The sequence below is a fragment of the Cynocephalus volans genome, chromosome 1 (assembly GCF_027409185.1).
Source record: "Cynocephalus volans isolate mCynVol1 chromosome 1, mCynVol1.pri, whole genome shotgun sequence".
Taxonomy (NCBI): domain Eukaryota; kingdom Metazoa; phylum Chordata; class Mammalia; order Dermoptera; family Cynocephalidae; genus Cynocephalus; species Cynocephalus volans.
In genome coordinates, this window is record NC_084460.1 from 156335243 (window position 1) to 156363072 (window position 27830).

Below are 27830 nucleotides of genomic sequence, written 5' to 3' on the forward strand. Positions count from 1 at the left end.
ACATCTATACAGTTTCTGAACATTTAAATAAGTTATTTCTGACTCATTTAAAGAAACTATTGTCCAAATTTTTATATATTTCATACTTGATAAATAATATAGTGTTTAAAATATAAAATAAGAAAACTTGCTTTTTATTATCAATATGATCCAAATATGAGTACAACTAGGTATAGAAATGTACTGCTAACAACTGGAAATTAACTCCACAAATAAAACTAATTTAAAGGTAAGTTCTTGTCTCAATCTGTGACTGACATTCATTTTATTAAGTTATTAATGATATTAATCTATAAAATAGGAAAAATGAGCTTCATTTCATTAACCTCTAAGATGGGAATAATACTAACATAAAAACCTCCAGTGAAGGAAGGAAAAATAAAAATAAAAAACAGAATAACAGTTTAGGTCTCTCAAGCTGACAGGTCATGTCTAATTTCTTTAGGGTGACTTTTCGGAGTATTTTGATGCTTCTGTCTTAAAGGCAGGGTTGATGTCAGTAAGATCCTCTGATATATTAAAGCAAAAATATTCAGCCTACATATCTGTGAGAACAATATCACAGAATTGACATTGCTGGTGAAAGCCTGCAAGAATCAAATAAAAAATGATTATAAAGCATTTTATAAGCAAAGTGCTATCTAAATGCTTAATAATATTTCTGCTAATGGCTTTCCTGTCCTAGAATTCTGCCTGTCATTTGACTCCTTTCATGTATCACCTATGCATTTTAGCTCTTCCTGGTCTCTCTCAAATGTCATTTAGTGAGTTAGAACCATTTGGCAGGCAGCCATATACTACCTGTAACAAAGAGTAGTAATTTTTCTTAAGTTCTGCATCTTAAAGATAGAATTGTCCTCTCTGTGTTAGACGAGGTGGATTTGCAAGACTTACTAGGGTAACTCTCTTAATGGATATGTTTATTTTTCATAACATGAACTGTGGTGACAACTAAATCGATGAACACAACCACTGACCATTTCTAATAATGCCATGCCCTAAACGGGCATCCTATCTAGCTTACACTTAACCAATCTTTGAATCACTAATTTATGACTCATTGATTCTACCTCCATGTTTTATTGCCTCTAGTTAAAGCAGCAAGCTTTTTTTAAGATGGTGAAAATGAAAAATAGATTTGCAAGAGCAAGGTACACTTGGGAGTGCAAACCAAAGTCAGATCATGGAAGAATCTCTTTGATCCTAATTCCCCGAATCACATACAGGTGTCAGACCTTCTTAGTCTCTGCTGATATTAACTAGGTAAGACAAGAGGTGACTTGTACAACCAGCCTCTGCTGTTCCACACTCTTTCCTACAGCAGTTCTTCAACCTGTCACTGTGTATAAAAAGTCCTCGGAGAGCAATAGCATTAGCACTCCTTGTGCTTTATGCACAACAGAGACAACTAGAAATGATGAGTTTATTTTGTAAATTTAATTTAGGAGGTTTTTACACTGTGTGCACACATCCTTTCCTGAAAGTCATAGGCAAAGTATTAGATTTCTTTCAGGCCCAACTAAATACAGTTTTTGCTAAAACCCAGTTGAAAAATGTGCATATTTAAGAGTAAAAGCACATTAGAGGAAACTCCAGTGTTGAGTTCATTGTCTATGGAAGTAGTTTAGACTTGCACAGAGTTATATGAGTGATTAAAAACTAATCCAGCTGCTGGGATCTATCTTTAACCATATTTTTCCCTGCACATGAATAATACTACCAGGATGTAAAACAATAAAAATATTTGTACTTTAATATACCATAATAATTAAGACCATTGGTTTTAGAATTAAAAAACAAAAACTGGATTTAAATTCCTGTTCCACCATTTATTAACATAATGTCTTTAATAAATTACTTAATTATCAACCTCAACTTTCACATTTGTAATGTGGAAATAATAAATGTTACTACCTTACAGAATTATTGTGGGAATTAGATAAAATATTTATAAAACTGCTAGTCCAGTGCCTTTTGTACATTAAGCACTGATTCCTGAAAGCTTCTTGGATTAAGGCAAGGAGAAATGAGTTTAAGAAAAATCATCCCAGAGCACTCGTATGACCCAGTCACCATCAGCAAGCATTTATTAAAAAATGAAGGAAGGGGTGTCTGTCCATTTAGAACAAAGCAAGCTACAGATCCACATCTCCCAAGGCTGTCAAAACAGAAGTTCTGTCTGGTTTCTCATGATCACATTTCCACCTAAGACCCAAACAAAGAAGGAAAGACATGAGGGGGAAGATAGAGAAGTATAATCATTATTGGATTAATTGTTTTATACTACTTTTGACAGCAATGTGTAGACTCAAAACAAGACTAGTTCTGCTTAAGCAGGAAAAAAATATTTCAAAATCTAAATCCAAATGTAGAAGATGCATTTTACTTCTTCTGACCAAAACAAAAGAAGTATTAAAAAAAAATTATGTATTTTCCTTACTCTGATGCCTAATTTCCCTTTACAAAACCACCTTGGTAATGCTCAACAGACATTAGATAGTATTAATTATTAACAATAATTGACTATCTCTGTAAATTTTACCATACAGTGTGACAGTATGAAATTCAGGTAGCCTTATGAGTAAAGGTATTTGGTTTTGGTCTGAAGGATTCATTTCATACAAACAATAGTATGGGTTGAGCATTGCTTCTACTACCTTACACTGAGTTTGCATGAATTAATTATAGAACGACTGTCTACTAGTACTGAAGTCTCTAAAATATGCCTTCTAAATCATTACAATTTTTTAAAATACTTATGATTTTGGAATTGCTTCTGTCTTACTCCCCCTATTCTTAAGCTCTGTAATGTTTTCACTCCTTGATGTAAGACAACCAGACTCTTGTTATTCCTGAAGAAACATAAAAAGGGAAAAAATATCAGCAACAGGGACAAAACCATAGTAATGCTAAAGGCCAAAATAATTTAATATTCTCCTGAGAAGCTACTACATTAGCACTGTGAAAATAATCCTATTTTACTCAAATACTTCAGAGGTATTTTTGTAATCTTTCTGTTCCATGTATGCAGATTCTTCCTCCAACTACTATTTACTGAGGGCCTACCAGGCAGAACACTGACATGAGCTCACCAACAGGGACAGTAACATGGCTCACTCAGGCCCAAGCTTTATACCCACAGTTTAGTTAACTTGGAACATCCTCCTCTTCCAAGGTAATTCCAGTTTGTATTCAAGACTCAACTTAGATATTACCTTTTCCTTGAAAACATACCTCACCCTTCTCAGTTCCCCTATAATGTTCCATATAAGCGTATAGCATAACATTATGATAGTTTCATCATCAACTAGGCTTTGACTAGTTTCCCCAAATAATAAAAATTCCTTGAGAATAGAATGAGATATCCATCATTTTATCTCCAGCTCCAAGCATAGTGCCTGGTATATAGTGAACACACAATTCAAGTTTATGAACAGATGAATTAATGAATGAGTAAAGGAGCTTCAGTGACAAATAAGCCATACCAATATGGTATAAACATATATCACAGAAACAAACATTCATGAGCATCACTACTTACTTTCAGAAGCTTTTCATCTTTTCACAATTTTATTTTAAAAAGTTGTCCTATGGCAGAAACTTTGAGCATTTATCAACTTCATGATAACTGTAAAGTCAATAACCAATATTTTTAGAGCACCCATAAAAATGAGGTTAACAAAAGAGAAAAACTTAAGGATGGCCAGTCAGAAAAGAGAAACTAGAAGAAAATGAGTTCTGCTCTACCTGAGTTAGTGGTAATACGTGTCTCCAATCAATTTCCCTTTCCTCAAAGCCAAGGCTCTCCTTCTGTCATTATGCTTACTAAAGGCTTGATAGTTGGCTGGTTAATGAATGATCCTTACACAGCACCCACACAAGCATTGTTAATCCTTTACTCTTAAGGCCTTTACCAGTATACACAGTAAACAGGTTTGGTCTCCTGGGAATACTTTTTAATCTCTTCTATTTCATATTCATATTCTATGTTAGGAGAAACATTTACTCCTATTGGGCATACCCAACATGTTTCTAGGTCATCACTAAGTCTTGCTTAGAAACTAACACTAAATATAAGAAACACTAATCTTGAGAACCTATAGTCTTATTATTCTTTATAAGTTTCCCAAAAATTAATCAAATAATTCATTCCTAAAGAATGCACCATGTACCTGCAGGACTATCACTCTATGGGTGTTCCAAAAGAAAGAAGAAAGCATTCTCCCTTACTTCAAGGAGTTTCCATTCTTATAATGTTCCTCTGAGTTGTAAAATCATAAAATTGACTGCTTTTCTCAAATCCACTCATTATATTTCAATAAGAACTAATGAAAGGAAGATTTTATTTTTATGGAACAGCCACTTATTTTTTTTTTTCCCCTCGTTTTACTATCTCGTCTAATGACTCTCAACCCACCTTGAAATTTATGTGACAGTGTTGGCTGCTTGACCTGAGCATCTGCTCTGTCAGTGCTTCACCACGTACCCTGATCCTGCGTGAGACAGTGATGAATTCTGTCTGAGATTCGAGGGAAGATAGGCGATTTAAAAATATATATTTTCCTGTGTTCTCACATTCTTCTGAGAAGTCTTTCATTCTATTTCTGAGTGGAGTTGATTGATTCTGAACTAGTTTAAACTCAAGGTCTAGAGCAACAACCTGAGAAAAAAATGATAGAGATATATTTAAAAAGTGCCTTGGTTTTATTTTCTGATTCATTCAATAGAAAAGCTCTTTTATGGATAATAGTTCTTTTTGTAAGCTGTAGTACTCTTGGTTACTACTGGAGTGAAGCGTTACAAAGGAGAAAAACTGGTGAAATGCTGACAATTTAATACAAACTAAATATAAAAGAAGAAGGGAATATTGAACAGGAAAGATTCAGGCTTTATCTGTAGTATTTCTGTGGTTCTTCTTTCTCTCTTTTTCTCTCTGTATGAGTGCATATGTTTTGCTTACTTAGCTCAATAAGTGAAGTTAAAGCTTCAACTGTCAGTAGTGAGTAAATAACAGATATACATAGAGAACTTAAAAAAGAAAATCTGACCTTGAATAAAGGTAACAAAAAGGTAAAGTTTTCTGCCTGTTTCTGCAATTAAAGTACTTCTGCACTACTGTTCAGTGAAATCACTAGCCGATATAAATGTTAAGAACCTCCTTAGAAGATCTCCCTTATCTTCCTGATGCCTTGAAACCCCATTAAAAAGCTTCTTTTTCCTTTGAGGCTTTAATCCTCATATATATATACATATACATATACATATACATATACATATACATATACATATACATATACATATACATATACATATACATATATATACGAGGATATGTATATATATATATATACACACACACACACACCTCACCTTGGAGGTGTAAAATATCAAGGTATGAGTTATTTCCAATTCAATACTTATGTTTCTGAGGAGCTCAGACTATAGAATGCCTTTGAGAATATCTCATATAGTAATGGGGACTGTGGTTGGAAGACAAAGATTTTTAATCCATCAAATACTCCTGATGTAGCAGCATATTATGCTTGTTAGAAAGCGTGATAGGAAATTATAATAGTCTTTGGACTCTCTGTATACTGTAGTTTGTATACTGAGGTAATTTAGGATATATTTTTTTTAAAGCACACTTTTCAGCAATAAAGCACTAACTCTTTGAGACCTATTCATTAGCTATCTTATTTATTGCTACCCAACACAGTGGAAAATGCCTTGATTTATGTATTTGAAGAATGTTCTATGTATCTATATTTTTCTCTTCTTTATGATCACCCAAACTGATGTCAGATGTCATGGAACTCAAGTGCCTATAGTACAATGACTGTCAATGCTTCTTAAGACAATTATTGTCCTAGCACATGGATATAGAAGCTTAATTACTGTAACATTTTTTATGTCAGTAATCTCCTGTTCTTAAGAGAGCTCTCTATGAACCACTTTGTTTTACAGAGCACCCACCACCATCACCACCACCTTCTTCTCCTGAATTTCAAATCTCTCACCTCTTAATGAGAACTCACAGCAAGTTTTTCAGAACAAAAATTTTTGGAGATTCCAGAAGAAATAGTGCTTCATTCATTTATTTGACAAATAATGTTTGTGTCTACTATTCATAATGGAATTACCAAGGATATTTTTGAGAAATATTACCTATCACAGGTCCTAATGCTATACCTTCTTTCTATTTAAAGTGGACCTTTTCCCCAATCAATCTCTATTTCCTTAGCCTGTTTTTATTTTTTTCTTCATGGTATTTATCACCGCTTGCTATGTACTGAATTGTGTCTCCCAAAGTTCCATGTATTAGAAACTTCACCACCATTGTGGCACTGTTAAGAGAATGGAAGTTCCTGAAAGGGCATTGAAAAGGTTACAGATTGTGAGGACCATGCCGTAGTGAATAGATTATTCCACTGATGATTTAATGGTGGTTATGGGCTTGGTTCTGAGGGCTTTAAAAGAAGAGTGCATGAGAAACCCTCTCTCTACTTTGCCATTCTCACTATGTGACACCTTACACCTCTGAATAGAGTCGCCAACAAGAACAAGGCCCTCACCAGTTCCCTGGGCTTTGGACTTCCCAGCTTCCAAACTGTAAGCAATAACATTGTTTCTTTGCAAATTACCCAGTTTCAGGTATTTGTTATAAGAAACAGAAACATACTAATATACCACTTGAAATTATGTCATGCATTTATTTTTGTATTGTCTATCTCTCTGCATTAGAATATAAGCTCCATGAGGATGAAGACCTTGTTTTGTTCATTGCTTTATCCTCAGTACCTAGAACCATGCTTAGGTCATTGTAGGCACTTGATAAACACTTGTTAAATGACTGGTCCAATCAATTAACTAATTAGTCTCAGTTCATATACTACCCAGTTCTTCACCATACCATGTATAGAGAGGCTGTGTTACAAATGGAATCATGTCACGGCCCACAGGTCTATTGGGACTGAATGAAGGCTCAGAACCAGTGTTAGAGGCCTGCTGTCATGAAGACAAAGAAATACCTATATAGATTCTTCTTGGCCGTTTTAAACTCTGTTGCTTTGTAGAGACACAATTATTTTATTGATACTCAATAAAAAATCCATTGCTCTTAATTTAGGCTTGCTTGTAGCTAATGACTTAAAGGTAAAAATTTTCATTGCCAATTATCAAGTACTGTAGCATATTTACATCTCTATGTGTTGACACCTTAAAAAAAATGGGGTCTCATTATAATCGACATTTAGTAAGGCTGCAGGGTTTTGAAGCAAGCACCATTAAAAATATAAAACCACACAGAGGGTTTTTAATCATTTACAATGAAAAAGTGTGCATGGATGAATTCTTAATGAATCTATGACTACAGGGTTGTGCCAACCACAACTGTGGCAGCAATGATTGAAATGCTTTACAGAACTCTTAGAACACCTCCCAGCCTTGTTCTCTGTTACGGTCCATAGTGTACAACAAGAAAACAGGGACCCCAGCAGCCAGAGGAAAGGGGATGTTTTCAAGGAAAATGAGACATTTTATGCATGAAAGGTATTATCTGCACAATTGAATAGAATGCAGTCAATGTTTTAAACAGTTCATTTTGATCATTACTGTCAGTTTTGTTTTTGTTTATTCAAAGAAAAGACATGAACTAGAGATTTAAAGCAAAAGATGATTTTGTTCAAAACTAACTCTAAATCTTAGAAATGTGCCTGGAAAATTGTTTTAAAAAAAAAGATAAAAGCACAAAGAGACTGCCATCACCCCATATACTAACCGTACACTAATCTGAGTAGACTAAGTATGATCTCTGAGTTGTATGAGCAGCCACAAGCCTCCCCCGCATTTCTATCTCGCTCACTTCCTGCCAAAACCTAACTACCATGGGATAAGGCGGGGGAAGTGCTAAACATGATGGTTAAAAAAAGGAGAACAGATTTAAATTAGGGTTGCATCAAATGGTCTTAAAACTTACAATGAGTAGATGATTTCTAAGATGTGAAAATTTTTCCATACTATTATAATAACAAAACTTAGTGTGGTTAATGCAAATGAACAGGAACATGTCAGTTCTTATTGTTTGCAATTCAATGAAGCAGCAACAACTAACAGATAGAAAGCACTGAAGTGGGTGTTGAAAAGCTGAATTCTAACAACACACGACTTTCTCTTCTAACCATTTCACATGTTTGTGCTTTAGCATCTCTTTTCTAAAGATAGAGAAGTTAAACCTTTTCTATGAGTAATCTAAGAATATACTATAGAGACAAAGGTTTCAGCTATAGTATTTTAAGTATTATTGATCTTGATAACACAATGATAGCCAATATAAATTTCCCCTGATACCTGTTGCAAGAGAATAATAAAAAATCTAATAATTAAGGAAATCAATCTTGGTTCTTTCAACTAGGTCAAACATGAAAAGTACAATTATAATGTAAGCAAACAATGAATGGCCCAAAAGTTTTAAGTCATTTTAAGTCTATTCTATATATTACATGAGTGTAATGAGAGAGAAATGTACATATTCATTCTTTTACTATCAACTTCCTGCCAAAGTGGCAAGTCTGGTGCTAATTTGTAGCATGAATCAGAAGTGATAGAGAAAGAAGAAAACTAACTTTTGGTAAGTGCCAGTCACTGGTGGTATAGGACTCATACATGAGAATATTTCAAAAAGTTCATGGAAAAAATAGAATTAAAAGATAATATGAATCTTTTCATGAACTTTTTGAAGTACCCTGTATGCTAAATTGTTTGATCTTCATAATAATCTTATGAGTCAAGTGATTTTACTGATGAGAAAATAAAGGTCAAACTTTATTTTTACCCAGTGTCATACAACTAGTAGTAAAAAAACCAGCATTTTGAACCTCTGTCTGCCTACCTCTAAAACTTTGGCTCTTTCCACCACCTTCTGCAATCTTTCCTAAGGATTTCATAAACTCCTTTATATTTTCTCAGGAGGGGTGTTCCCGAGCAAAGGAACAATCTTCTCCACTCTGTGTTCCTCTCCTGCTTCTGGGTCCTCCTTGTCACCCAATCTTGAACTAGCTTCATGTTTCCATTCCACAGCCCTACGCTGCTGTATCACATCCAGGACTATCCCGCTCAAGCATTGCTACTTGGCCTGTTCCCAGCTGTTACTCATAATTCCCAACAAAGAGTCCTGTTGTAAATCCCACTAGGGCTTTTTAGGTGGTTAATTTGTTAACTCCTATTAAAGGAATTCATACTAAATTATTTATGAGAACTTGATTAAATATCACTCCTAGGGCCTTTTGCCTTTTAAAAGGGAATTCTGAAGATTCTTTCATTCATTCATACCTTGAACAAACAAGTATTGGGTACCTGCTACTTGCAGATGCCAACTATGGCGAATTGAAAAATGAATTCAACATACACTGTCTCTGCCCTCAAAGAGACTACAGCGTAGTCCAACAGAAGAGATTATGATCCTAAGTAAATTAAATACTACTATAGCAAGTGGAAACATTTTCAAAGTGTAGACCTTTGGCCAGTAGCATCAGCATTACCTGGGAACTTGTTAAAATGAGAACTTTCTGGCCCTACTCCCATACTTACTGAATCAAGAACTTTGGGGCTGGGACCCAGCAACCTGTATTTTAACAAGTTTTGAGTGATTCTGATGCAGACTAAAGTTTGAAGACCTTTAGTGTAGTGTAAAATTACAGCTTCTAGTTCCAGACTTACTAAATTTCAATTCTTGCTCTACCATCTCCTGATTGTATGACTCTGGTCAAGTCATTCAAATTCTATGTGTCTGTTTTCTTCTTTGTAAAATGAGGATGATGATAATAATAGTACCCATCTGCTATGATTGCTGTAAGGATTAAATTAGTTAATAGATGTCAACCACTAGAACAGTGCCTGACACATTGTCAGCACTAAATGAATGTGCTTTGATTTTGTTACAAGGCACAAATAGCTGTTGAAAATACCACATTTTGTTTTAAGGTCTAAATAACTCTTAAAGTTATTTAAATGCCCTTGAAAACTCTAAAACATAGTTACTTAAGGACCAGAAGACTTTTATTCAGAAAGCTAAGTTTTATTTTTTAAGAAATAGATGACACAATATCTTAACTAAAGAGATGGATGTTTAAGGCAGAAATGTTTAGTAATATGGACAATTAAGGGGAATTTTTTTTAAGTAAAGAAGATCTGCTAGCTCATTAGCCATACGTGTAGATAGATATTTACTGCATTATTGCTTCTCAGGACTCAAAGTGACCAGCAATTAACTCTGCGTCAAAGTGTGATATTATTTGTTTAAAATTTGATTAATAATATTTGAGAGTTTAATTATAAAAATGATAATTTCTTGGGAGAGACATCTGGTCCTATAAGCATAATTACTGCATTTGGGACTCTTGCAATTTGGGGAATTACATTGTTCTGCTCTGTCTTGAATTTTATCTGATGTTTTACTAAAAAATAAAATAAAACTTGTTTAAAAAGAGAAGAAAATAGTATCACAATCTGAGATTCAGTTTGTTATCACTTTCTGCTTTCCATGAATTGGGGTAACAAGAGCATCCCTCCGTGCTCCCCGCTCCCCTAAGTCTGCCAAGCAATTAGCATCTCTTAACATTTCTAGGCAGCTGCCTAATGAAATGCTTGTTTCTCCGGAAAGTCATTTTGCATATAAAACTGTCTGATCCTCTGAAACTAACAAAGGTATTTTCAGTCCAAAAGACACCCTGACATTGCCAAAACAAATGTTCAGATATTAAAAACTCCTTCCAAAATTTACATTAGGCCTATCTATAGAATATTAGTTAAGGCAGGTTGACCGTTAAAAAACAAAATAGAATCTATAAAGATTTTTTTCTCACTTTCAAAATATCTTCATTCTTTAGTCTTTTAGCATGTTATGAATTCCCGGGTACATTTCTTCATTTACTTTCTGAAATGATACCTTAGAGAGAAATCAGAACTATGAAAAGAATGTAAATGAGAAAAAAAAGGTGCCATTTAAGCTTTTTCCAGCTTTTCTTATCTCCATTGTTTTATAGCTAGTATACCTGTGCCTTGTTCTTTGGGCTTGCGAAGATGAACAGATTTCTGCCCACTCTCAAGAAAGGTTCTTTTCTAAGTATATAGAGTTCCATTTTCAGGACACAAGTTCAATTCTCTTATCTTCTTATTTATGCATGCCAGCCTAAAAAGGTTTAGGGCTTAACTATGAGAAAATACAAGTCACTGCTGTAGCAAGATGCAGCATTCTGACTCTCCTACCTTGACTGCAGGCACAATTAAGCTAAAAGCTTTTGGCTTAGCCTTTTTTCATTAGTTGCACGTGTACTTGTAAGTTTTTGCAAAATGTGGCAAGGATGGGGATTTCTTAGAGGTTAGGGCAAAGAATCATTCACTGTAGTGATTGTCAGGATGTATTAAGGTTGTAGAAAGTATGTCTTGACAACTGATAGCACACTAGAGTTATCATCAAGGCCCAGAACCAGGAATAATCTGATGTTTGGAAAAGGTTAAAAAGACAGAACTATTGCTGCTGTCCATACAAGAGCAGTAGGATCTTCCTAGGATCAGAGCAAAGAGATCTGTCTCATAGTCTGTGCTGTAATCAGACTATGACACATTCAATGTCAGATGGAAAATTTTTCCAATTCCCCACCTGCTCACAGATACCAATCTTGTCATAAACACAGGGCCAAGTAAAGTGAATTGTGTTGTAACTTCTAGCACAGACTGTTGTAACTGTTATACCCCAAAGGTAAAGAGACCTTAAACCAAAAACCTTAAAAGAGAGAGAGAGAACTAATCAAGAAATGGATCAAGATTGGATATGAATCCCAGAATCTTCAGTTTTAAGACAAAGGATGCTTGTGCTTGAACTGGATTGAGCTGTGTTTTAGTGACAGAAGAAAATAGGAATCCTGAGTTTTAATGTAAAAAATTTCAGGCTGACCACCGTTCTCTTGATTCAATGCATTCATCAAAAAGAACTGATTTTTAATTATTTTATTTATATCCTACTATATAGAGAAATCTAAAGGCAAAATTTCTCTATATAGCAACATATAAGTATATTGCACAACACACACACACACACACACACACACACGCACATGACTTATTGTCTTGATTTTGTCCTTTTCAAATGAACTAAAAGCTTCAGAACTTGTCAAAAGGTCTTGAGACTTTTGATACTACACACAAAACCTGACATACAATTTACTCAAAATGTCTCAGCTGGAAATTTTCTTGGACTCTATTGGTTTGTATTGAATGGAATATTCCCAAGTGGTTGTAGTCTTTGAAATGGCTCAATCTGGAATCTTAGGAAGCAAATTCCAAGAGCAAAGAAAGTTTTGTAGCATGGTATTGTAGAGGAAGAAAGGTATTATTTGCTTCAGCTAAAAATAATTATTAGCTAGGAGTTAACCATGTTGGTCTTCTGTTTAATATCAGTATTGTCTTATCCCTCTAAAATTTCAGGGAGAAAAAAAGGCAACAACTGGCATATTTAAGCCACTATATTACACAAAGTACTGTCCTACATATAACCAAATTCCTCCCCCAACTCAAAACAAGACATTTTATGAAAGCCTCAAATTGGCAGATGTAAACCTTTTACATGTTTTTAACTATTGTTTATATCCATACATGTTTTTTTCAGCAAATATTTTGTATAGTGGTAGAAAAAAATGACAATTTCTAGGTCTTTTTGAAGAGTGTTAAAAATTGAAGTGTTTTTTTCTGTGCATTTAATTTTGCAATTAATAAGTCATACAGAAGGAATATTTATTAGACCTAATTTATTTTGTTTTACCATAGCCCTAAACAACATTCCATACATCATATACTTAGCAACTGAATTACACCTGCAGGTGCCAAAGCTACCAATGGATTCAGCCAAAACATTAAATAAGCAGTCTCTGAAGTCAAATAATGAATAAAACAGGTTGACATTGATCAGTCAATTTAGTCAAAATAGTCCATCTGGAACATAAAAACACAATTAAAAAATAAAGTAGAAGAGGACGGAAAAAAGATTATTTAGAATGGATCTAGTATTTTGTACTTTCAAATAATTTATTATAAATTAGCATTTTTAACATGGTTTTGCCATTCTAAGACTTCTCTCTTCTTGAGAAAACCAGTTGTGCTGTAAACCCAGTAAATACGGGGCAAGTAGCATTGACGGAATAAGACATAAACACCAGTTCAACTGTGTCTACATGCAAGCAGTAGAAACCAACCAGAGCAGTACAAGCGCACACCTTAAGGGTTACCTCTGCCAGGTGTCATCATCAATACAGACCACTACTGCTCTTTCTATCCTAGGGTGATCTGTATCGATTGTGGAGGCCAATAGAATCCAAATCCACAGGCAGAATCTACTGTGTTATTGCCCATTTCTCTCCTGCTGTGAGCGTGAGTATCACTAATTAAACTTGGCAGTCTTATCAGTTCTTGTACTGTAGCTCATCCTAGAATCTATTCATACATGGAATTATATAAATTAACCCATTAGTCCTGAAGGGAATGCCAAAGAGAGTAGTGGTTTAAGAAATAATATTATTGAAGAAAGCAAATTTGTATAAAGTTTTTACCTCAAGTCTGGCTCCTTCACAATGTGGGAAAAGGCCATATACTCAAAATACAACCACTTACAATGGCCCAAGTAAATGAATGGTCATTCTTGTTGATTATTTAATCCAGAGAAAAATGCTGTGAGATATTAGATGAAGATCATGTCTCATTATTATTATCATCTCCATTTACCAATGAAAAATTGAGGCACGAATGGGTTAGTAAATGGTTAATAACAAGTAAATAACTTGTTAAGGTCATCCAACTGGTTGGTTGCAAAGAAAGGATTTGAACACAGGTATCTTCACTCCTATCCTCAAAGCCTTTCTTGCAAGACAGCACTTTTAAGTGAGTAGTAATGACAAGATGTACCAAAAGGGACCCAAAATTAGAGAGGCTGTGTGGTATACTCATACTGAACATATTTTGCCTCCCAACAAATACTAAACTTCCTTTCCTTAAAAAGGAAATAAAAAATTGGTTCTGGTTTAAATTGGCCCTATACTTCCAGGAAGACTGAGTCAGTCACCAACTCCAGAGGGTACATTTATGTTAGACTACACAAAGTGCTGACAAACGATGGCCCTCAGGTGGCCCTCAGCCACTGCTTGTTTCTGGGAAAAAAAGAAAAGTTTTATTATGACACAACCACGTCCATTTATTACTGTTTCTGAGTGCTTTTGAACTACAGTGAATAACTGCAATATAAACTGTATGCCCCCACAAAGCCTAAAAGACTTACTATTCAGCTCTTTACAGCAAAACTTTGTCAGCCCCTAATCTAAGCCAATCATAGTAGTTCCATTTCCCTTACTCCGATTGGTTTAAATATGGCAGATGATACTTTTCTTGCCAATGAGATGTTTGGGGAAGTCTATTGTGTGTAGGATAGAAGCACATGGGAAAGCGTACTCTTCAAAAGAAAAATAAGCAAGAGGCGTTTTCTCTTTTAGCCTTTAAATATTGCTGTATGGGGACATGATGCAAGGGCTTTGTTATGGATGGAATTGTGTCCCCCTTAAAAACTATATGTAAAAGCCTTAACCCCCATACATCAGTATATAACTTTATTAGAAATAGAGTCATTGCAGATGTAATTAGTTAAGACGAGGGCATACTGGAGTAGAACTGGCCCCTGGTCCAATATGTCTGGTATCCTTATAAGAAGATGGCCATGTGAAGACACAGGAAAAACATTACATGAAGATGAAAGCAGAGATTGAAACGATACATCTGCAAGCCAAGGAATGCCAAAGATTGCCAGCAAACCACTGGAAGCTGGGAGAGAGGCATGGAACAGATTCTCCTACATATCCCTCAGAAGGAACCAACCCTGGCCACACCTTGATTTCAGACTTCCAGCCTCCAGAACTGTGAGACAACAAATTTCTGTTGTTTAAGCCACCCAGTCTGTGGTACTTTGTTATAGAAGCCTTAGGAAACTAACACAAGGTTGCTGCAGTAAACCTACATTCATAAGGAGAGGAGGCTGAAGACAAAAGGATAATACTGAGGATGACAGGACATAGATGGAAAGATGGTACAAACCTAAGTCACTGGGGAAGATGCTGACCCACTGAGTTAACCAATCCTAAAACTGCTCCTCTGGATTCTTATCTGGGATAATAAATCATCTTATTGCTTAAGCAATTTTGCACATTGTCCTCTGTTACTTGCAACCAAATGCATCATAAATAATATATACCACAAAGCCTGTATTTTCCAGGGAAATGTTGATTTCATATATTTTATTTCACTGTTTACATAAGCACAGTCATAATTATTAGGGATTATTTTCTCCTCTTTTGCTCAAAAAAGAAGATGATTATAGCAATACTGATGCTTTGAAGAAGGTAGAAATGAAGAGAAGGCTTTAGAGACAGAGGGCAAGGCAGTAATGCACAGAGCCATAGACAGCAAGGTAGTCAGGCTGCTGAGTAGTTAAGAGCAATACCAGCAATGACAATCCAGTCTTCAGTTATGAGATAGGATGAAACAGAGGAGCAAATGTTCAAAGGAGAGTAGATTTGTTGTCAAAATTAAGACTTCTCTAGTGATGGCAACTAGATGGCAAAAGAATTTTAAATCTAACAATAGATAAAAAGTTAACTCATTAAACAACATAAACTAGCAAGACTTTAAGAGCAAATATTAGGAGAAGACCTTCTAGCTATCTGTGCACATTTTACTATACACATTTGCATGCATATTAAGGAACAGCAAGCATTATGCATTAACAGGAAAGATCTCTATGGAGAAAATGTCAATAACAACCAAATTTTATATGAATAAATATTCTCTACCTCAATCCCCAAACCCTAAAACTTCATAAGTCAGTGATTTTCATGACTGTGACTTTAAGGGGAAAGTCAGGATTCTAAATTCATATTTGTAAAGCTTTCAGAAACAATACATTCCACACCCCCACTTACTACCCACCCCCAGACTCAGAATCACATCTATAGTCAGGATTGATAGTGGTTTATCGTATACTTCAGGTGTACAGAGCAGACGATGCCACAGAACCGTTAAGCACTATCTTTAGCTGAAAATGAGATGTTTCTCAAACTACTCTCAAAAATGACTTAATGCCTAAGGTGTGGACAATAATCTGATTTATAAATTTATATCCCTTGATGATGATTCAGAGTGTATGATACATATAAAGAAATAAAAAGAAAGCCTTCCTTTTACTTTACATATTTTTCATATTGCATACTCATTTTTACTTATTTTTCAAAAGTTGACATTTCTTCTAACCCCACATAACTCAGCAAGCATTTCTACACACCACGGCCTTGCTAAAAAAAGGTAACAATGTCTCTTGACTTCATAAGGCATTGCCCTGACAAGTCACTAAACTACCAAACTTATCTTGAAAAAAAAAGTAATTTATACATAGAATTAAGATTTGACGGAGAACTTACCACTCCCTATGCATTTCTGTAGTCAGTTTATAAGAACAGACCCTTATCCCTTTAATTCTTGAATTACTCAGCTGATTTAGTATTCCTACCCTAAATTTCTGTAGTTGCCAAACCACTCTTTTTAAAATGTGATATGGTTCCTTATTGTATTTCTATATAAAATCCAAACGCCCAATCCTCTATTCATTTCAGTAATGTCACACCTCAGTTCTTTGTACCTCATTTTTTTCACTCCAACCAAAACAATTATGCTGATTCTCTAAATCATATTTGTGTATTTTTTCTGTTCCCTCTTTTCTTTTTTTTTTAGTTTAACATTTTTTGTATGTATTTGTGGGGCACGGTGTGTCGTTTCAATGTATGCATATAGTGGATAACGATTCACTTAGGGAAGATAGCATAGTTCTGTTACCTCTTTTCATGCTGCCAATAAAGGCTTTCCTATCCAGGGAAATCTAGGTAATCTCCATCAAGACCTACTAAAAACTCATCTGCTTCTGGAGGCCTTCTCCAATATGGCAGTTCAACTTTGATATCCATCCATCTATCTGTCATCATCTGTCTATCTCTCTGTTTCTTCAGAGGCTGGCTATAACAACACATTTACTAGGATACTTTCTGTCTTCAAATTCTTGTCCAGTGTATACATTTTGTTGTAATCTTTGTGCTAGATTGGAAACCCGTCAAGGGCAGGAATCTTACATTCTCTTCTTTCGTGTTGATCTCAATCCCTGTCAGCTCCACAAAAGACTTTTTGAATGTATGCTGAGTGTCTGACCACTTAAGCCTGCTTTCTTTCATCTAGTGTACTAAGCCCATCAGCAGCTGGTTGATCATGCTAATTTGGAAAGCTGCTCCGATGTATACAGTAAGTGATACATTTCATGTTTGGTGACTAACTGTTCCCATTTTAAGATTCTAAAGTGCAGCATAAAAATAGCATATGACAAGGCTGTCCATCTGGAAGTAGCGCTCTGTGCATTACAAAGTGAGAAGACACTAAATCCTGAAGAGGACTCAAATTGGAGAGACCAGTGAAGTGTTTTGCCAACAGAAAAGGAAGATGATTACTTTGCTCAAACTGTGTCATGTTGCCAAGTATAGGAATCCAGCTGTTGTGTGAGATTTATATTCATTTCACTTAACTATAAATGCATCATGCATCATTTTTCTTTAATTACTCAGATTAGCTGGGTAGGTGTAGGTGATGCACTGAGGTCTGAGCGTAATCAAAATTTGCTACTGTGATAAAGTAAAAGAAAAATATTTTTGTAGTCAATGGAGGAAAAAAGTATGTTTATGTTAAAAAATAAGATCTTGTCACTGCAACAATCTAATTAGCATTAAAATCTCCTTAGTTAGCCAGGACTGAGAATCTTCCAATTACAGATAATGTGATTTTGTAGAAGAAATCTATACCATTTTTTTTACACTCTTAATTACTTTTCTATTTTGTGCCCTCATATTCAGGGCATTCTTACGGGCAGCTTTATCCTCTATAAGCATGCCTGCATTGCTCTTTTTTCAGATGTCTGAAAAGCCTTCAATTTCCTGAATTTTGACATCAGAAGTTCTGGCCAGATTTTCAACTCTCCTATCAACTTTCTCCACCACCCAGACATAATTCAGTTCTTAAATGAGTTTTCTGTCCAGTTTTTTCTGTTAAATACTTTTAAGATTTTTCTCAAAATGTTCCATATTCTCAAAGTAGCCCTGTTCCATCCATCTAATTTGGAAACAATTTTTTATATCTAATTGTAAACCTTTGCTGGCTTTTTAAACTCAGTTCTATATCCTAGTGGTAGGATGCTTCACCAGCATGTTGCATGTCAGCTTATGCTCACCAAATATTTTCATTAACTGTATTTAATATCTGTACACATATACATGTGTTTCAGTCATCAATAAATGGGTGATAAATAAAATACAACTGTTTTACTCTGATGTTCATTAAATTACAATTTTATTGAAAAAAAAGGACTATATTACATAATCCTGGTGTCGTGTAAATCCTGTTAGCACCTTGTCTTGGTCTGTTTTTCTGTTGCTATAATAGAATAACTGAGACTGGATAATTTATAAGGAAAAAAATGTATTTCTTACAGTTCTATAGTCAGGGAAGTCCAAGGTCAAGGTGAGAGCCTTCTTGCTGGTGGGGACTCTGCAGAGTCCTGACTCAAGGTGCTGTAGGACATCACATGGTGAGAAGGTTCACAAAAGGCAACCAAACTGGCTTTTATTACAAACCCAGTCCAGAGATAACTGACTCCCTCAATAATCCACTAATCCATTAATCTATGAATTCATTATCCATGAATGGATTAACTCATTCATGAGGGCAGAGCCCTCATGACCCAGTTACCTCCCAAAGGTCCCACCTCTCAACACTGCTGTACTGGGGACCAAACTTCCAACACAAACTTTTGGGGGACACATTCAAATCATAACACACCTAGAATAATGTCACATACAAAGTAGGTAATAATGATCATAGCGATTAATGTAAGGTAATGTTCTTCCATTGTTATTCTCCCTCAGTTTTCCTTACAAGCTTTATAACCTTTCACAAGTGCACAGTTCCTGCTGAAATCCCAGATTTTGACCCCTTCAAATGGCTCAAGAATAATTGTCCTATTAGTCATTATTATGTAGCCCATCAGCATAAGTATAGTACTTCACAATCATTTATGATTTTTATTAATCCTTATAATTGCCATATGGCATTGAAATGCCTCAGCTGCTTACTATGAAAAGCACCATAATGAGCTTTCCCTCCTCCTTCCCACTTTGATTCTTGTGAATTCTCTAAGTTTCTTAAACTTACAGCCTTCGTATAACAACATAACCTGTACTATCTTGCAGATGTAACCACTTACTTGCACTGTCTTAAACTAGCTTAAATTTCTTAAACCTTTGCCTTGAGTCCCAAGGTAGTGTTTCTCTAGGCCAAGTAAGTACATTAATTTAGAATTTGTGAATAACATAGCTTTTTAAGAAAAAGAATAAGACAGCAAGGTAAATACGTGTAACAGGATCTGCAGAATTATGGTTACTTTAAGTGATTATCTTCCTAATGACTGATCTGCAAGAGAGAAAAATGTTTTAAAATTTTTAAAAATTGGTCTGGATTTTAGTAATTCTCTCATTGAAGAAACAATGACCTGCATGCCATCAAATATGAAGAAAATAATTTAGCTAGTTAAGCATTCAGTGAGGATTCAACTGGGTCAGAGCAATTTCTTTTCTTATGTGGAGAAGTACTTTAAATTTTACAACAGGTCAGGATAGAAATATGGTTCAGTAAATACATAATTTGTTCATTCACTATGTCTCTAAATGAGAGAACAGATAAAGCTCTTAAGTTCTAGGTGCTTTTTCTGAAGGTATGAAGTGCGTGCTCTCTCTCGCTCTGTGTGTGTTTGTGTGTGTGTGTAAGTATACATATTAAACATTTCATTTCCCAACTCAGGAAGCAGTAGTACTGAGACATTTTTGAATGTCTCTGCATTGAACACAATTATAATCATAGACAAAATATACTACAAGAATATGACATAATATTTCTCCCTTTATTTTACAAGACCATATTTGTGTTTGTGTGTTCTCTCTTTTTAAAAATTTCTTTGAGTTACCCGAAACATTAGAGAAAGTACTACTAGAGTTTCAAGCTCCTTTCATTTAATATAAGAATCGCATGACAAAAATGATTCCATAAATAAGAATGATTTTTAAACACGAATGTTTGAAGCTTTTAAAATAGAATTCGGGAGTGTAGTGTTGCTTAAGGGTCATACAAAATTCTACAGAGAGCAATATGACTTTGAGTGGGGAAAGAGGGATGTGCCACCTATGGCTTACAAATTGCTTTATCCTATTCTTCACATTTGCAAAACTCAAGAACAGCAATTCCTATTGGCTCAACAAGTTTAGGCGATTACCTTACAGATGCAGTAACACTGAAGAAAGTTCGGTTCAATTTCTGCAAGCAGTAGTCCAAATGAGAACTGCAAGCAAAGCAATGAGTAGTGATTTTTCTCCCCCAGTTCTTAATGCTGTAGGCAATGGATTCAATCCTAAGGGCCCTGCTATTGAGAAAAAGGAATACTGAGCAATGGGTAGTGATTTCAGTGAATGCTGCTGTAGGCACTGGTAAAGAGGAAATAATACAAATCAGAAGGAAAAATAAAGGGGCAACTGGGAATAATAAAATGTAAGTAAGCCTATTAGTAAAAAAAAATAATATTTTTGTAAAATGATAAATGCAGAGAAACAATTTTTTCTCTTGAGACACAAAAAGTTTTGAAAAGAAGATATCTGAGCTTTAGAGGGCTGGAAATGTTAATAATGTAGTTGGGGATATTGTTACTGGTTTGCTGATATTGCTGTTTTTAGCTTCAGATGGCTTTTGGGTAAGTAACAATCATCCATTTAAAATCTGTCAGCCCTGCTGACACTCTCTGATCACATTGCTTACTCAGACCAGGTGCTTCAGAAAAACCAGCTTTAAGTGGCAATAATGAAGCACCTTGGAGGGTCTATGTCTCAGCACAGATGTATGTAGTTTTGAAGTCTGTAATCTCTGGTGTGCTCAAATTTGAAAATTTAAAGCAAAGAGCAAATAGTTTTCTTGTGTAATGTTAATGTCTTTCTCTTCTTCTTTAGAAAATATGTGGACTTCAGTTGTAAGAAATGGATGTTATTTTCCCTGTATTATGGCACCATAGGAAAGATCTGTGAGGCAGAGAAGCTTTTATTCTCATTATACTGTATATGTGAAAGCACTAAGAAATATGAAATCCTTCACTGGTGCAGACTAAAAGATTTTCATTTCATCTGGAGGGGAAATGTGCCAAAGTGGCTGAAAATAATTCAAGTAATTGGCAAAGAGCTGTACTCTAAGGAGCCTTTTGGTGTAATTTGATTTTGTGCCTTTTAGGGGAGCAAGTGAGATGTGATTCTATCTGCCCCTGAGGGCCAAGGTATTTCAAACATTACAGAATCCTTAAGGCAGATGATAATGAACTACAGTGTCAAAAGACAATCTAAAATTATGATATCCTTAACAAATAATAATAATAATAAAGACAATGCTCAACTGAGTTAGAGAATGTACCTTGCCATAACCCTGAGAAAACAGTCTTACCTTAAGGCTAGATGTTTCTCTGCTTACAAAATCATAGAACTATTGATAAACTCCATAAGTGCTGCTAATAATAAAGGATAAAAAAACAGACTCAGTCAGAATCTGCCATATATGGATGGGCAACAATGACATTACAACACAATGATCCTACTTACGACGAGTCCCAGGGAAGCTTGTGAGGTAGCCAAGTTTGTGCTGGCACACTCCCACTGAAGTCCCCATCAGCATCCTTTCTTATTATGGTCTCTTTGCATATCTTGGATCTTCTTAATCTATAAACGGAGGATTATATTCATTTCCAATTTATTCCTCCTCTATTGCAAAGGAAAAGATGGCTTTATGTGCAACTTCTTCACTCTGGAATGTGCCAATTCCTTCAAAATAATTTCAGTAGTGGAATTTTAAGCATATTTAATACAAGAAATCCTTAAACATTTTTCTTTCTCTGGGACTTAAATGTAAGTCAGGCTCATGCAGAAATAAGCAGGATATTTGAGTTGCCATCCACTCCAAGACCTTGCAGGTCACTTGCAACTTCAGCATGGAGGATGCCTACTTCCTTTTCTCTGTTTACCCATAACATTAGGCAAGAGGAAGAAAAGGTTGTATGAGAAGCCTCCAGGACAAGGCCACATATTTGCAGCACAGGATATTAATATCTGGGCTCCGGAATACTCTTCTACCAGTACACCATACTAAATAGCAGGGGTCCTCAGTTATTCCCATAGCTTAGTGGTTCTCAGACTTCAGTTCACATCAAAATTACCTGAGGACTTGTTTAAATACAGATTTCTGGGGCCCAGCCCCAGAGTACCTTAATCAGTAGGTCCTAGGTGGGGATGGATATTTACATTTCTAACACATTCCCTGTGGGTTATGTGTTAACACTGCTCATCAAGGGACTGCCCAAAGTTCAATAGTCCCAACCTCATAACCATTTTATTTCCCATCTCCCCCAACACAGGACCATCCAGAAATGATGTGTGCAGTGTGAGGATCAGAAGTTGCAGTAGATGTCTTCTAAGAACCATTTCTGTGTTTATGTTTTTTTATACAATTCTATGAATTAAGTGTTCCAATTTATTAGGTTCAATTAAAAAAAACAAAAAAGCCAAAGACTTGAAAGTCAGTTCAGGACTTCCAGTTCCAGATGAGATGGAGTAGATGTATTTCTCCCTATTGTTCCTACTAAGAAATTTTAAATCCTGAATATTACATATAAAACAAACATAAGAAGATTGCGAGGGAAGGAGAGAGAAAGGCAAGCCAGCTGGGGATCTCAGGACCTGAGGAATGACATGGCAGTGAGTTTGTTGCATTTTCTTTTTGTCTCATATATCCCAGATCACATGCTGAAGAAGCATCTAGCAGGAAATGCCAATGGATACAGACAAAAAAAAAAAAAAAAAAAAAAGCCTGCCCTCTCTAAACAAAGGAGTAGTCAAGGGCAGCATACCAAGACAGAAAACTCTTTAGCCAATTTCTGATTCCAGCCAACCAACATGGAAAAAACTGGCCCCATTGCCACTCAGATCAGCAAAGACCATGTAAATAGCCTAAATTTAGATTCTCAGCTGACTGCAATGAAGCTCCCACCGCACTAGAGTGGTGTCAGAGCTGGGACTTATATCTGCCTTCATGGTATCAGTGGAGACCTCCCAGGAACCTGGATTTCCAGCCCTACCCTATGGTAGTGAGGTGCTCACTCCTCCTCCCTACCAAAGTGGTAGCAGAGAAAGCAGACGGGGAAGCCCAGACTTTGACCATTTCTCAGCAGTTAACATGTCTCTCCCATTATCTTATGGTGTCAATAAGGCAGGCTACATGGGGAGCAGTAACAAGGACACTCTTCCCCTCCTAGCCCCAGTGGTGTCAGCTCAGGCCTGCTGAGGAGTCTGTACTCAGCCCCACCCAGCAGTGACAAGTCACTCCCCACAAGAGTACAACAGAGGAGAACCTCGACTTCCACCCTCAGCACTGAGGTAGGGGTGTGCTGCCCCGACCTGATCATCAGCATGTATTACAGGAAGCCTGTGCAAAGAAAAGATTTAAGTAAGACCCAGAGTGGCATAACATAATGCACAAGATGCCCAGGATACAATTCAAAAATTACTTGTCATTTTTTGATTGTCAGTTGGTCCTACACTTGGTAACTGGAAAACCAGAGATAAAGGTTTCAACAAGAAACGTTTTACCTTCCCGGTCCAAATCTTACAGTGATTGACTTCTTGAGCACAGTGTAAGACTGTCCATTCTGACACACCTTACTGAAGTCAGTGGACTGTTAATTTAATTTTGCAAGTCAAAAGGTCTAAAATGACAGGAATGGCTTTGTTTGCTCCTGATAGTGTGTGACGTACTTGGAAGGTTTTCAACTCCCTCTTTCTCCATTTGTCAGGAATAGGATCTTGATTTAATTTGTTAAACTGTCTAAGCCCTTAGTTTCTTCACCTATAAAATATACTAGTAGTAGGTGTTGTAGTAGCAATAGTAGAGTAATAGTACTATTGTAGGGGAGGCAAAATTTTACCTCTACCTTCTCAGGGTTTTTTCAGTTGGGCCCAAGAATTAAACTAACGTAAGACAGGTTAACAGGAGAAAGCATACAAATTTAAATATATTTTATGTAATACAGGAGCCCCCATAACAAAATGATGACCCAGAGAAGCAGTTAGACTTGAGCACTTACTGAGTTGTACAAGAGTAGTGAATTGTGAAAATGTGACAAGGCAAGGGGGCTTGGGCGAGGATAGTTAATTAAGAAGTAACTAGGAAAGAAAGTATTTAACAAGGTTTGTTTGCACAGATTTCTCTTGGATTCAACTCCTCGTCTCTAGTAATAAAATGTCTTTCTTCCTCCAGGTGCAGGGAGGACATCTTCCACACTGGGCATTTCATCTCTTGCTTTTCAGAAGGTCAGAATGCCTTTTCCTGCATCTGCTGTTGGTTTTTTAAAAAGTGTCTTTAACTCAAAACAATCTGCGTGCCAGAGCAGCATATTTTGGGGTGGCAAGTTCCAAACTCCTTCAGCATAATATTAGTATTAGTGGAAGTAGTCCTATGTGCTAGTCCCTTTACCCATATTATCTCATGAAATACCTTCACCAGCTCCCTGAAAGGTAAGTTTTGTAATCTTCACTTTAAAAGTAAGGAAACTGGGAAACATTTAATTTGAGGACTTAAGTGATTCTTTCAAGATTATACAACTCATAATTGAAAATGCTACGATTCAAAACCATGGCTGTTAACTGCAAAGTAAATATGTCATCAGGCACATCATATATCCTCTCAGAGAACTAAATGCAATAGTACCTGTAAAAGAATTTAGTGCAAACATAGTAGACATTCAATTAATATTTGCCCCCCTCCACTATATTCTAAGTGGTATTTATATATGTGTGTGTATATACATATGCATGCATATGTTTATATACACATGTATACATGTATATACACACATATATGAGGTGTATTAGTCTATTTCTGTTGCTTATAATAAAGTACCTGAAACTGGGAAATGGTAAGGAAACAGTATTTATTGCTTACAGTTTCAGAGGCTAGAAAGTCCAAAGTCCAGGGAATAAATCTGGTGATAGCCTTGTTGGTGGGTAGTGACTCTTCACAGCAAAGCAGAGTGTCACATGGCAGATGGCAGAAGCAGAGAGAGAGAACTAATTCCTCGCTCTTCCTTTTAAAGCCCTCAGAACCACGCCCATGACCACCATTAAACCATCGACTTATTAATCCATTTACTAGGGAATGGTCTTCACAATCTAATTACCTCTTTAAGGCCCCCCCTTCCAATTATTATAATTGGATTTCCCACCCTCTTCACACTGTCATAGTGGGGGTTAAGTTTCTAATACATAAATATTGGGGAAACAATTCAATCCACAGCACGAGAGTACTTCAAAACATTCGTGGAAATATAGCATTATCCTTTAATTCCACTTTTTCACGAACTTTTTGAAGCACCATTGTATATGCATATATATGTGTGTGTGTGTGTGTTTTATATTCATATATATGTATACATGTACATATATATATACAGAGAGAGAAAGCTTCATATAATTACCTCCTTCCATAAAAACATCTTTTAGTTTCTATGAAAAATTTTAATGCTTATTTCTCATTTCGCATAAGCTCAATCCATACAATCTCCACTGATAAACCATAAATATTACTATAGAAATGTAATGTGTTCACTTTCCTGGCTAGGGTAATGACAATAAAAAGAAATGCAAGGGTCAGTTACTATTCTGTGTACCAGGAATCTTAAGACACTTACATATCCAAAGCATAACACAGTGAAATAATGTCATCAACATTTTAAATAAGCTAATCCAAAAATAAATAAATAAAACTCTCATTTAATTAGCATTTAGAGGCATTTTTAGTTTTTAAATGTATTTTATTTTATTTCATTGTGGTGAAAATACTGCACATAAGATCTACTCTCAACGTATTTTTAGATGTACAAAATATCATTGTAGTCTATAGGTATAACATTGTCTAGCAGATATCTAGAGCTTATTTACCTTGCTAGACTAAAACTTTATGCCCCTTGATGAGTAAATACACATTTTCCTTTCCCTCCAGCCCCCGGTAATTACCACTGCACTCTTTGGTTATATGAATTTGACTGTTTTAGAACCTCATATAAGTGGAATCATGCAGTGTGTGTCTTTCTGCAATTGGCCTACTTCACCTAACAATGTTCTCAAGGTTTATCTGCATCAATACATATTGCAGAATTTTCTTTTTTAAAAGCTTAGTAGTATCCCTTTCTATGAATATACTACATTTTAAAACATTACATTAACAGAATGAAAAATAAAAATCATCTCAATAGATTCAGAAAAATCATTTGGCAAAATTCAACATTCTTTCATGATAAAAACTCTCAACAAACTGCATGTAGAAAAAATGTACTTCAACATAATAAAGACCATATATGACAAACCCACAGCTAACACTATACTCAATGGTAAAAAGTTGAAACTTTTCCTCTAAAATTAAGAACAAGACAAGAGTACCCACTTCCTCCATTTCTATTCAATGTAGTACTGGAGGTCTTAGCCAAAGCAACTAGGCAAGATAAAGAAATAAAAGGCATCCAAATCAGAAAGAAAGAAGTAAAATTATCTCTGTTTGCAAATACATGATCTTATATGTAAAAAACCCTAAGAACTTGACCAAAAACTGTTGGAACTTATAAATTAATTCAGTAAAGTTGCAGCATACAAAACCAATATGCAAATATCAGTTGCATTTCTATTTACTAACAATGAACTATATGAAAAAGAAATAAAAGAAATATTCCCATTTACAACAGTATCAAAAACAGTAAAATACTTACGAATAAATTTAACCAAAAAGGTAAAAGATCTCTACACTGAAAACTATAAAACCTTGATGACATAAACTGAAGATGACAAATAAATGGAAAAATGCCCATGTTCATGGATTGAAAGAATTAATATAGTTAAAATGTTCATACTACCCAAAGCAATCTATAGATTCAATGCAATCCATATCAAAATTCTAATGACATTTTTCACAGAAATAGAAAAAAAAAATTCTAAAATGTGTACGGAGCCATAAAAGACTTCAAATAGCCAAAGCAATCTTAGCAAGAAGAACAAAGCTAAAGGCATCACACTTGCTGATCTCAAACTATATTATAAAGTTCTCATCATTAAAACAGTATGGTATTGGCATAAAAATAGACACGTAGGCCAATAGAACAGAATAGAGCCCAGAAATAACCCCAAGCTTATATTGTCAACTGAACTTCAACAAAGGTGCCGAAAATACACAATGGGGTATATACAATAAATAGTATAGGGAAGACTGGTTTTCCACACATGGAAGAACAAACTTAAAACCCTATCTTACACCACTCACAAAAATGAACTTAAAATTGATTATACACTTAAATATAAGACTCAAAATTGTAAACCTAGTAGAAGAAAACATAGGGAAATACTCCTTGACCATTGGTCTTGGCAATGATGTTTTGGATATGACACCAAAAGCCCAGGCAACAAAAGCAAACATAAACAAGTGGGACTACCTCAAACTAAAAAGCTTCTGCACAACAAAGAAAACAACACAATGAAAAGGCAAGCTACAAAATGGGAGAAATATTTGCAAACTCTATATCTGATAAGGAATTA